This window comes from Haliotis cracherodii, unplaced genomic scaffold (assembly GCF_022045235.1).
Source record: "Haliotis cracherodii isolate W230 unplaced genomic scaffold, xgHalCrac1.p SCAF_20, whole genome shotgun sequence".
Lineage (NCBI taxonomy): Eukaryota > Metazoa > Mollusca > Gastropoda > Lepetellida > Haliotidae > Haliotis > Haliotis cracherodii.
In genome coordinates this window covers 13,106,475-13,116,982 of record NW_027266276.1, presented here as the reverse complement: position 1 = coordinate 13,116,982, position 10,508 = coordinate 13,106,475, and the positions used below count along the sequence as shown (strand labels likewise).

At 41.3% G+C, this 10,508-nt stretch overlaps 1 protein-coding gene across 1 annotated transcript in view; it reads left to right on the top strand.

Moving 5' to 3' along the window:
• The first annotated feature begins 7,446 nt into the window (after positions 1-7,446).
• Positions 7,447-10,508, top strand: part of LOC139470334 (PDF receptor-like) — a 247,600-nt gene continuing 244,538 nt past the window's right edge. The window contains exon 1 of the mRNA XM_071252708.1: positions 7,447-7,481. The gene's annotated coding sequence lies outside the window, so the exon portion shown is untranslated. The remainder of the gene's footprint in view (positions 7,482-10,508) is intronic.

Genomic DNA, 10,508 nt, shown 5'->3' with positions numbered 1-10,508 from the left:
TAACGGCCAAAAGGTGGGCAGCCATGGCATTAGCCTTTTCTTTATCTGTTTTAAGGAGGGGAAATTTGGGCGTGTTAAAGGTCTTGGCATTGCCTTTTATTGCTTTAAGTTTTTTCCATAGTATTTAATTTTTTTTGCCCATCCTCAAGGTTGATGTAAATGTTTGCCAGTGATTTCTTTTGGCTGCCTTGATTAGTTCCTTAGTGAGATTTCTTTGTTTGTGGGCCAAATGAAGTTTAGTTTTATCATGTTTTGCCTTGTTTAATGCCTTTTTCCTGTGTTTTCTAGATTCTATAATTTCAGAGCTCCACCATGGTACTGTGTTGTGTGTATGGTTTGTTTTGGTGGTGGGTATGCATTTCCTGGCTATGTTGTATAGTGTATTGCTAAGGTTTGAATTGAAAATGTCGGTGTCAGCATTGTGTATGTTGTGGGTGTCTATTTTGTTGCATAGTGTGGTGAATTCCTGCCAGTCAGCTTTTGTGAAATTAAATTTAGTTTGTTGAGTGTGGTCTGAAGTGGGGTTGGGATCAGAGGGGGGCTGGTTTGGAAGTATATTAAGGGAGATTTTTATGGGGTAGTGATCACTACCCAAGGTGTCACTGTGAGGGTCCCAAGTGAGCTTATGAAAGAGATGGGGAGTGGAGACTGCTGTAGGGGATTGGAGGTGGCTGGAGGGGAATCTAGTGGCTCTGTTGTCATTAAGGCATATGAGATTAGTGGTGTCTAACCATTCTAGTATGAATTTTCCAAATTTATCAAGATAATTTTCGGTGCCCCACAGTGGGTGGTGTGCATTGAAATCACCTAAAATAAGGGTGTTTGGGCCTATGAATTTTGACAGAATTTCTAAATCCTCTGGATTAAACGGCTTGGTCTTAGTGTGGTAGCAGTTTATTACAGTAATTTTTGTGTCGTTAATAGTGATAATGGCCGCCAGGACTTCTAGATTGGGAGTAGGGATGGGTAATTCTTCATAGTGTATGGTATTTTTAATGAAAAGGCCCAGTCCTCCATGAGGGGGTCCGGGTTTATTTGGGGGTCTGGCTCTATCTTGCCGAAAGGAATGTATAGCCCGGCAATTTGAAGGCCTCTTTAGGAGATAATTTTGTTTCTTGAACAGCTATTACATAAGGGACAGTTTTGTTTAGGGCGATGAGGGCCTTAAGTTCATACCCATTGGTGGTGAGACCATTACAATTCCACTGTAAAAACACCATGTTCAGAGTTAGAAGTTAGGTGGGGATATTTAAGCAAATTGAATGGTGTTTTGGGGCAGATTTGGAAGATGGGTTTGGGGCTGGTTTAGATTTTTACTTTAGAGCTTTTATGGCTGTTTGGAAATGTTGATAGGGTTTTTGATAGAGGTTAGACACCAGGGCTAGGTTGTGGAGTATTTTGGGGTGGGACGTTTGATGAGGAGAGCTGCCGACAGGAACTCGATGATTTTGTTAGTATTTGAGTGTAATTTTTGGGGGGTGATTGGTTTGGGGGTTGTTGCTCTAAGAGACTGTATTTTCTGGGCTAGGAGTGGTTTCTTTGATAAGTTGGCTTTGGCTTTGTGTGTCCCGGGTTTGGTTTGCAGTTGTGTGGCTAGGATTGGAATTGCTGATCTAAAGAACGTTTGGAGAGGGGCCTGGGTTGGTTTTGTGGATGGGGGTACTGCTGGTGGGGAACAGGGTTGTGATGGGATGGTTAATTGGGGTATGGCAATGTTTAGTGAGAGGGTGGGGGGAATGGTGTTTGTATTGAGGGTGTGGGTCTGAGGGGTTGGTAATGGGGTGGAGAAGAGTTGTTTGCATTTGGATTGGGTGGGCCGGGGTTGGGTAGGGGGGATGGGAACAGTTAATGATGATGAGGATGATGTTTCTGATATGTCTTCGTATTCTGGTAGGCTGTTGTATGTTTGGATGAGTCTGGCCGGTTTTGGGAGATGTTCTTGTTTAATATGTTTGTTTAGCCGAAGGATGTGTTTTTGGTTTAGGGGACAAGTGTTTTGCGTGGCTGTGTGTCCTTCGGCATCGCATTGAATACAGTAGGCCTCCCATGTGGACTCTGTGGTTTCATGTCTGAGAGATCCACATTTCTGACACATGGGCGGTTGGCGGCAGGTAGCAGTGATGTGATTGTATGAATGACTTATGTTGCATTGAGGTTTGTTTTTTCTTATTGGGTTGATTTTGTATTTGAGGGCTCCAAAGAATATGTGTGTAGGGAGTGTAGTGGCTTTAAAGGTGAGGAATATTGTTTGTGTGGTTGTTCTGCCAGGTATGGGTGTTCTGTTGTTTATGCTTTTGTAGTCTGTAATTTCAGGTTGTGTATGGAGTTGGTTTGCTGTGTGTATGTATTCCAATATACATGTATCTTCCTGTGTGTCCCTGTGATCGATGTATTTGACCCGTTGTATTGATGTAAGCCATTTTGGAGTTTGCCAGGTGATGTTTAGACCGTCTATCATTGTTTGTCTGCGAGCTGGACTTAGGGTGTCTTGCGAAGGGAAGGTGACCTTGAACCCTCTGCCGCATCTGTTTATGTATTTGTATGTTATTTGGGATTTTTGAAGGCAGAGGGCAAACTTGTTGTTTGAAAAAGTGTCGTTTAGCGGTGTTGTTGTGGTTGAGAAGGCTAGTAGTATAAGTTTTGTTTGGTTGGGTGCTGTAGCCTGGGTAGTTGTTGAGGTGGAGGGAGGTGTTTGTTTGGCACATGATATTTTGGTTGTTAGCGATGACTCTGCAGGGGAGTGGTGTGGGCGCTTTGTGGGTTTGGGGGATGGGGGTTTGGGGGCTGATTTAGTTTTGTTGGTGGGTGGTTGGGGGGGGGGGGGGGGGGGGGGTTGAGTGCTTGGGGAGGCGATGCTACTATGGGGTTGATCAAAGGAGAATTCTTGGAAATCGAGTCCAAAGCCAAAGGGGACAGGGTTTTGGTTGTGGGTGGGCGTGAGTCCTGGGAAATGGGTATCTGAGTGGATGGGTGTTGTGAAGATGGAGTCTGCATGAGGGTACGCACGTTTTGGAGTTGTAGATGTCATTTTGGCTTGATGGCGGCAATGATTTGGTAATATGACACTGGGTGGTGAACCAAAACAATAGATGAAATACAAAATTAGAGATAAGTTGAGCTTTAAATCAATATGATATATCGATATATTAATAGTAGAATATAAAAATAAGGATTTAGAATAAATCTAAGGTAAAATAGAGGGGAGAGGGAGATAGAAAAGGAGACTTAGCGGCTCGTGAGCTGAAATCCGATTGTCCGTGGGGTGGCTCTTGGGGGCGAGGCGATAGGCAAGATGGCCGCCGGCTGCCGGCTTGGCTTGATAGTTGTCCGATCCCACTGGTATTTGTTTGTTTGTTTGTTTGAGATCCCGGTGGAGAAGGGGGTGATATAGATATACTCTGAGAACTCTGGGAACTAGCTATGTATTCACAAAGTGGTCCGCTGCATAATTGCGATGCTTACTCCAACAGTGGAAATGAATGAAAATGAACCGAACGTGCAATATACAGGTACGCGTGCGCGTATTTCAATGGAAAATAAGTGCGGCGTTAAACAACAAACCAACCAACCAACATGGTTGTTAGTTTAGACATTAAGGCTTAAACCCGAGTGTGTACATGTTCTAAACCGAGTGTGTACATGTGTCTTATTCAACGAACAGTAGCTAAATCATCGGTATTGAAATCAAGAGATATGCCACAACAATAGCGAAACCTCAACAGGGTGAATAGGGAGCCCTTCCTGTGGCTACAATCAAGCAGACCTTGTTATCAGTGGTCGATCCAAATTGCCGTATGGGAACTGTTGCGTATGTTTGTAAACATTGTGTATACGAGGCGTTGTATAATACAATTATGCTTCACCTATGCTTGAAAAACTCTACAAATGATATATGTTATTAGGGGTGACAATCTTACCAGGTGTATAATCGTTGCATGCAGCTGAAGACATCTGGCTGCGAACAACAATCAGCGATAGACACAACTGCCATTATTCATTGTTTGTTCAATAATGTCTGTAATTTGTATAGGAAGAACATTATCTTTACTGGTAATACAATCTAGCTATATCACTGGCCCGTCATTGTCTGGACAGAAGCAGTCGCTGTTTTATGATATACTGATAAAAACGTTAGGGATCAGGAACATTGCAGGGAGTATGTTTTGGTAGTTAAGACTGAGCACAATTTCATAAAAAGAATCCCCCCCCCCCCCAAAAAAAAAAAAAATCCATTATCCGCAACCTTTTTGTTCAGTATAATATATAAAATACCGTCTCTAAGGTCTTTGAAGGACATTTAGAAGTGATATACATAAGGAAGAGAATATATGGATGTCAACTTCTGTATTATGAGGAACACAACGTTTCGGAGCATAGGCATCAGCCTAGTGCTTGGAACTTATTGCTTTGATCTTTGTCGGGGCTAATTACCTAGCTGGCCTCAATTTGCCCTTTGCTGTGTTCATTCTATCACTATCAGTGCTAATTACCCCGACCTCCCGTTTGCCCAGTGTCCCTTACCTGTTACAACTTATGAACTGGCATCCATACCTTCAGCGCTAATTACTGTAAAGTGTTGGCTTCCATTGTCTGCTGCTAATCACCTATCAGCGCCAGTCATCCTTGTTTGTTTCTACCCTTTGTTAGTTTCCACCTTTTGTTATCTTATTAATTTTGTTGTCCTTACATGTACATATATATGCTCTCTGCCTCAATACATTCGGGGTAGAATAGGTCTTCAGCAACCCATGCTTATCGTAAATGGTGACTATGCTTGTCGTAAGAGGCGACCTACGGCATCGGGTGGTCAGACTTGCTGACTTGCTTGATGCATGTCATCGTATCCCAATTGCGTGGATCGATGCTCATGATATCAATCACTGGATTGTCTGGTCCAGACTCGATTATTTAGAGACCGCCGCCATATAGCTGGAATACTGATGAGTGCGGCGTTAAACAACAAACAAACCAAAAATACTTTCAAATCACAATAGTTTGCCTCCACGATGGGAAGGACTAATACTGCAAATCTTGTTGTACATTAGCCATGATTCAAGTGATGATAATAATAAGATCAATATCGACATCTTTGCTCACCAAAAAATGTCACATCAATCTGTCCTCGCTTGGCCACTCTGTTCCTACCAGTGGTGAGTTATCGCTCGCCTACTGAATTCTGTTCACAAGATCCCTCCTGTTATAAGAAAAACAAGTAATCCCTCAAAGGATGTCGCAGTTTGCTGTTGTAAGACTTTCTGTGTTTAAAGGACACCCCGCCCCCATCGTGAGCGAATTTGTCTATATACTTTCTTCTTGTGCTCTTAACATGTGTCGATTATTAATGTTATCTAATATGTGGATGCAACGTTATCCACTTATTGGAAGTGTTTTAGTAACTTCGATTTTCACGCCGTAGCGGGATTATTTATTACTATGTAAATATTTCTCCAGAATTTGTAGGCATTTTTGCCACCTTACTATTTGTACGTATCAGGCTATAAATGTGAATAGTACATTTGGATAGGATATGTTCAGCAAATTATTTTGAAACGTATACCCGTGAAGATCCGGGGATAGGTCTTCAGCAACCCATGCTTGCCGTAAAAGGCGACTGTGCTTGTCGTAAGAGGCGACTAACGGGATCGGGTGGTCAGGCTCGCTGACTTGGTTGATGCAGGTCATCGTACCCTAATTGTGTGGATCAATGCTCTTGATGTCATTCACTAGATTGAGTACATAACAGCAGTCATATAGCTGGAATATTATTGAGTGCATCGTTAAACAAAAAACAACAAATCATTTTGGTTCAGTAGTTTTCTGTTCGTATTTTCCCTACTTTAGAAAGCACATTTTCATTCGCTCACGGCCGAAGAAAGCGGTCACTAGTAACTTGCGAGGGTGTTCACACTGAGGAAGAACTTCGACGCAACCGAGTGTAACCAGATATCGTTAGACCATGACGGGTAGACGGTCGTTGGAAACTCAGTTTCGCCAGTAGGTAATTAATTCTGGGGCAGTTTTATATTTTATACTGACTTACCTCTGGTGTTTCTCTGCCAAGCTAGGGTATTATATTTTATACCCTCCTTTGTATTGTACTCCGTGCATAGCTTGTTTTCTCTGAGTTATCTAGCTTAGGTCAAGTACCTTTTCATTGTTGCAAGTCAATAACTTCTGTTGGTCAAGTTCATGTATGCTCTGTAAGTTAAGAATTTCCTTTTTTTAATCCAAGCGACTTTATTCTCGAAGGCTAAATTTCTATTTAGGCGTCTTCGTCTAACCTTAGTGCCAAAGAGACATGTTTCAGAGATGGGGCCTGAGTGTCCAATGCTTCCAATCCAGCTCATTATACGCAAAGGTTATTTACTCATTAGAGAGCGTTGAGTTAAATAAACTCCCAGGTGATTATTGGTCACAGCCAGCTTAATTGGCTATCTGCATGTCTTGACGATTGTCGTACCAGAGCGTGATTCAAGACATCCTTTGTAATAGCTGGTATACATATGCCTAGTTAACGTGCTGGTATATTCGTTCATGGTGTATTTATCAGGGTTCTTTGTATGTGACAATTGGGGTCCTGGCTCTCTTATTGCATCTGGCTGACAATAATAAAAATTTGACCACATTGTCTATTATTCGTTTTTCTGCTTATATAAATACCCTGGTCTCTGGAGCACAGCTCCATGATAATACTTTGATAAGGTCCGAAATTAAGAAATTTCTGACAATAGCGTGGCATTTAGTTTGGTGGTTTCGTAAAATGAATCAAAGAATGTATTTTGAATATAATGTTGAATTTTTTTCCGTACTCTTTCTATGATTCCAAATGCAAAATATTTTGCACCACTGTTTTGTTTGGGCTAGAATAGCTGGGAAAATGGTGACTGCGGCCTTACACAGCATTCACTCGCTCACGAATCAATCTCCTACACAAGATCTTACTGCCGTATGTCTTTGTTAGGTTATGAGAATTACGATCGTCGTATCGCTAAAATCACTTTTGTGCAAACATAACTAATACTTTAAGCATATACTTAGTTTGAACATTAAGATGCATTTATGGAACTTAGCCATCTCTTATAACAACGCATCATCTATTTACAGTATGCTTTTTTAATACCAAAGCTGAACCAAAGACTCTAATTTGAGTTTGTATACAAGTAGATTCTCACATAGGCAATGGCAGTCGGCTTTCGAGTACTGGTACGGTGAAGAACGCCCGAATGATCGATAATACGAGGATAAGTTAGAAACACAAGCTCTAGTCTATTGCATATAAACCAGCATGCAGTAATATTCCTCGTTCACAGCGTAACACAGAGCAGAGCTTTGTTGGCTGCGAGTGGGGGAGGCGACAGTCGACGACAGCAGCACGGTGAAGGTTGGCGTTGGGGAAGGAACTTAACGAGACTACCTACTCTAATCACTGTAGATCGTGTTGGTATTTATGGATCGTACTTGTTACAGACAGCTATTTCAAGGTAAGTGACAGTCAACATATTCATGATTTCAGAGTACGAACAAACTTGCTAGTACCGACAACACGTGGATCGTAAATACTGTTTGGAACATATTAACACAATTTATAAACATCTTGACGGACAATGTTGTTGTACGGTACAACGAAAGTCTCCTGGCGACTCCTGGACTCTTATTAACACCTTGTATAGGATATTTATGGGAGTCATGTTATTTATTTATTTTTTTAAAAATAGAAGTCCTTGGTAAAGAATAGTGTGTGTGTCTGGTATGTGTCCCGTTTTTACTGTGATTTTGGAATGATCCATATAGGACATTAAAACATATTGTATATGACTTTTAAAGGGGAATATTATAATTTGGTAAGGCGGAAGTCTGTGACTCGTGAATGTTCCCTGGAGGCTTATCAACAAATTCCATTGGATCTTTTTCCGGAGAAATGTTGTACAATCCTGACAACATGGAAGTCTCCATCTTTGCCACCTCCATCTTTTCACTGTGAATTATAACGTGACCCATGTGACCTTAATGACACATTTAGAGAGTTGTGACAAGAGAATGTCATTATACGTTAAAACGGTAATCTGAGAAGCAAGAAGGGTTCCAAGATAATTATTAACACATTTGTGGCACTTCTACTAGAGAATGTTGTTATATGTCAAAACGGAAAACTCTGAATCACGAAGGTTCCCGAGATCTTTAATAACATATTTGTTGAACTTTTACTGGAGAAAGTTATTATCTGTCAAAACGGAAATCTCTGATTCACGAAGGTTCTCGAGATTATTAATAACACATTTGAATCACTTTTACTGAGAATGTTGTAATATGTCAAAACGAAAATCTCTGAATCACGAAGGTTCCCAAGATTATTAATAACACATTTGAATCACTTTTACTGGAGAATGTTGTTATATGTCAAAACGGAAATCTCTGAATCACGAAGGTTCCCGAGATTATTAATGACATATTTGAAGCACTTTTACTTCAGAATGTTGTTATATGTCAAAACGGAAATCTCTGAATCACGAAGGTTCCCGAGATGATTAATAACACATTTGAAGCACTTTTACTGAGAATGTTGTTATATGTCAAAACGGAAATCTCTGAATCACGAAGGTTCCCGAGATTAATGATCTTCATGCAAATGTTGATGTTAGTTTTTGTTTGAAAACCATTTTGTTTTTAAAAATGTACTTTATTGAATTGATACCAAAATCTCTCTATATTTTGACTCCCCACAATGAACAGTTTTCAGTTTTAAATGACGCGATGAAGTTGAAGGTATCCGCTCTCTGAATTTGAATGATAAAGAAATGCAACACATACAAATGTATGATAATATTATCATGAAATATTGATTGATTTTATATGTGTGTTATGCAAATATAAATATAAATTGATTTCTTTGGCTTGAAGTGCGTGGAATGAGGTCTTTGTGTATAGCGCACGTTCATAAATTAGACGAACTTCAGCAACGTTTGTTGCGGAGAGTAGATGGGTGGGTGACCGTGTTTGGCTGTCTGACTCTTCAGAGATAAGTGACTCCAGGTTACATGAGATGCCTACTGGGGCAAGAGGCTTCGAGATGTTCCTCTGTTCACCAAATATTGAATTGGAAACCGGTAGGGTTGTTAACCACCTGCCGCCCCACACACTATTAGAATGTAATAATATGTGTTACCCAACACCTTGTGCTTACACTGGTGTATGGAATCTATAGTTACAATGCTCATTGTTAGTATTAAGGGCGTTCGGTTTGATTATTCTAGGGTAATTAGATTTGACGTGCGAGGACCACAAGGGATATAAGCCAAAACTGAAAGCGGGTGTTGCCGAGCAACCTCATCACAGGAACACAAGCCGCATGAACATTGAGCAATGCCAACTGTTCCACTCCTCAGATTCAAAATTAATGTATCGTGCATGAATACTGTTGCCGTGTATACAATTTGTATGTTCCCGACCTACAAAGAAAAATACATGTAAAAATATCGTGAACGGTCCGAGAAGATGTCGTCCATTTTTGTCAAGTGCGTCTCTGTGCATCAGCAACACAAATGTATACACCAGCAGGAACGTGTGTGTGCCCACGACGGCCTGTACGTGATGGCTAACTTTATATAATAACTTAAACTCTACAACACTAAACAGTTGATATTAGCAAAGCTGCACCCCCCCCCTACGCACGCACGCACACACGCACACACGCACACATACACACACAGCGTTAAAGAATTACGATTTTCATCCAACATCAAAATTTTGAACTGATCTCTGACGTCGGCCAACTCAACGTTGGCAACTTTGCGTTTTCTTACTTTTACAACATATGTCGTAATTGTACGTCTCACAACATACAACATATGGTAGTCACGATAACGAAGTAGTGATCTGCCGAATATCTGCCTTTCGGATCACCAACCAAATTTAGACGCAAAAATGGGAATTAACATGAAGACAGAAGTGAGTGGATTAGGTAAAGACATCATGCAATTATGTCGGCTCGGCGGTCCGATGAGGCTTCCTTTGTTTTTCCTCAAAGCTTTCTGATGCATACACGTCACCTTTACCCTAATTTTCCCTGTGTTGTTGAACTAATTTTCTCACCCACTGCCCTCAAGGCACATGTAGCTACCTACTCCTACTGCCAGCCACGGGGCCGAGCGCTCTAGCCTCGTCGAGTATAGATATGACTTAGTTATTTGGAGGTTGTGAGGTGAAATGGCGTTCCAGATTGTTGCACCTATATAGCGACGTGTGTGTGTGGGTGTGTTTGTTTGTGTGTGTGTGTGTGTTTGTTTGTGTGTGTGTGCATGTGTGTGTATGTGTACGTGCGTGTGTGTGTGTGTGTGTGTGTGTGTGTGTGTGTGTGTGTGGCTGCTTGTACTAGTTCGGACAGATGCCGATTAATAGTGCTGCCTCAGTTTAACATGGATACCCCACTCAGAGACAGTAGCTGACTCCGAGCCGACCAGTTCTTGTTTAAGCCTCCCAATGTTGCGCGCCAGGCAGGGTAACAACAAGTG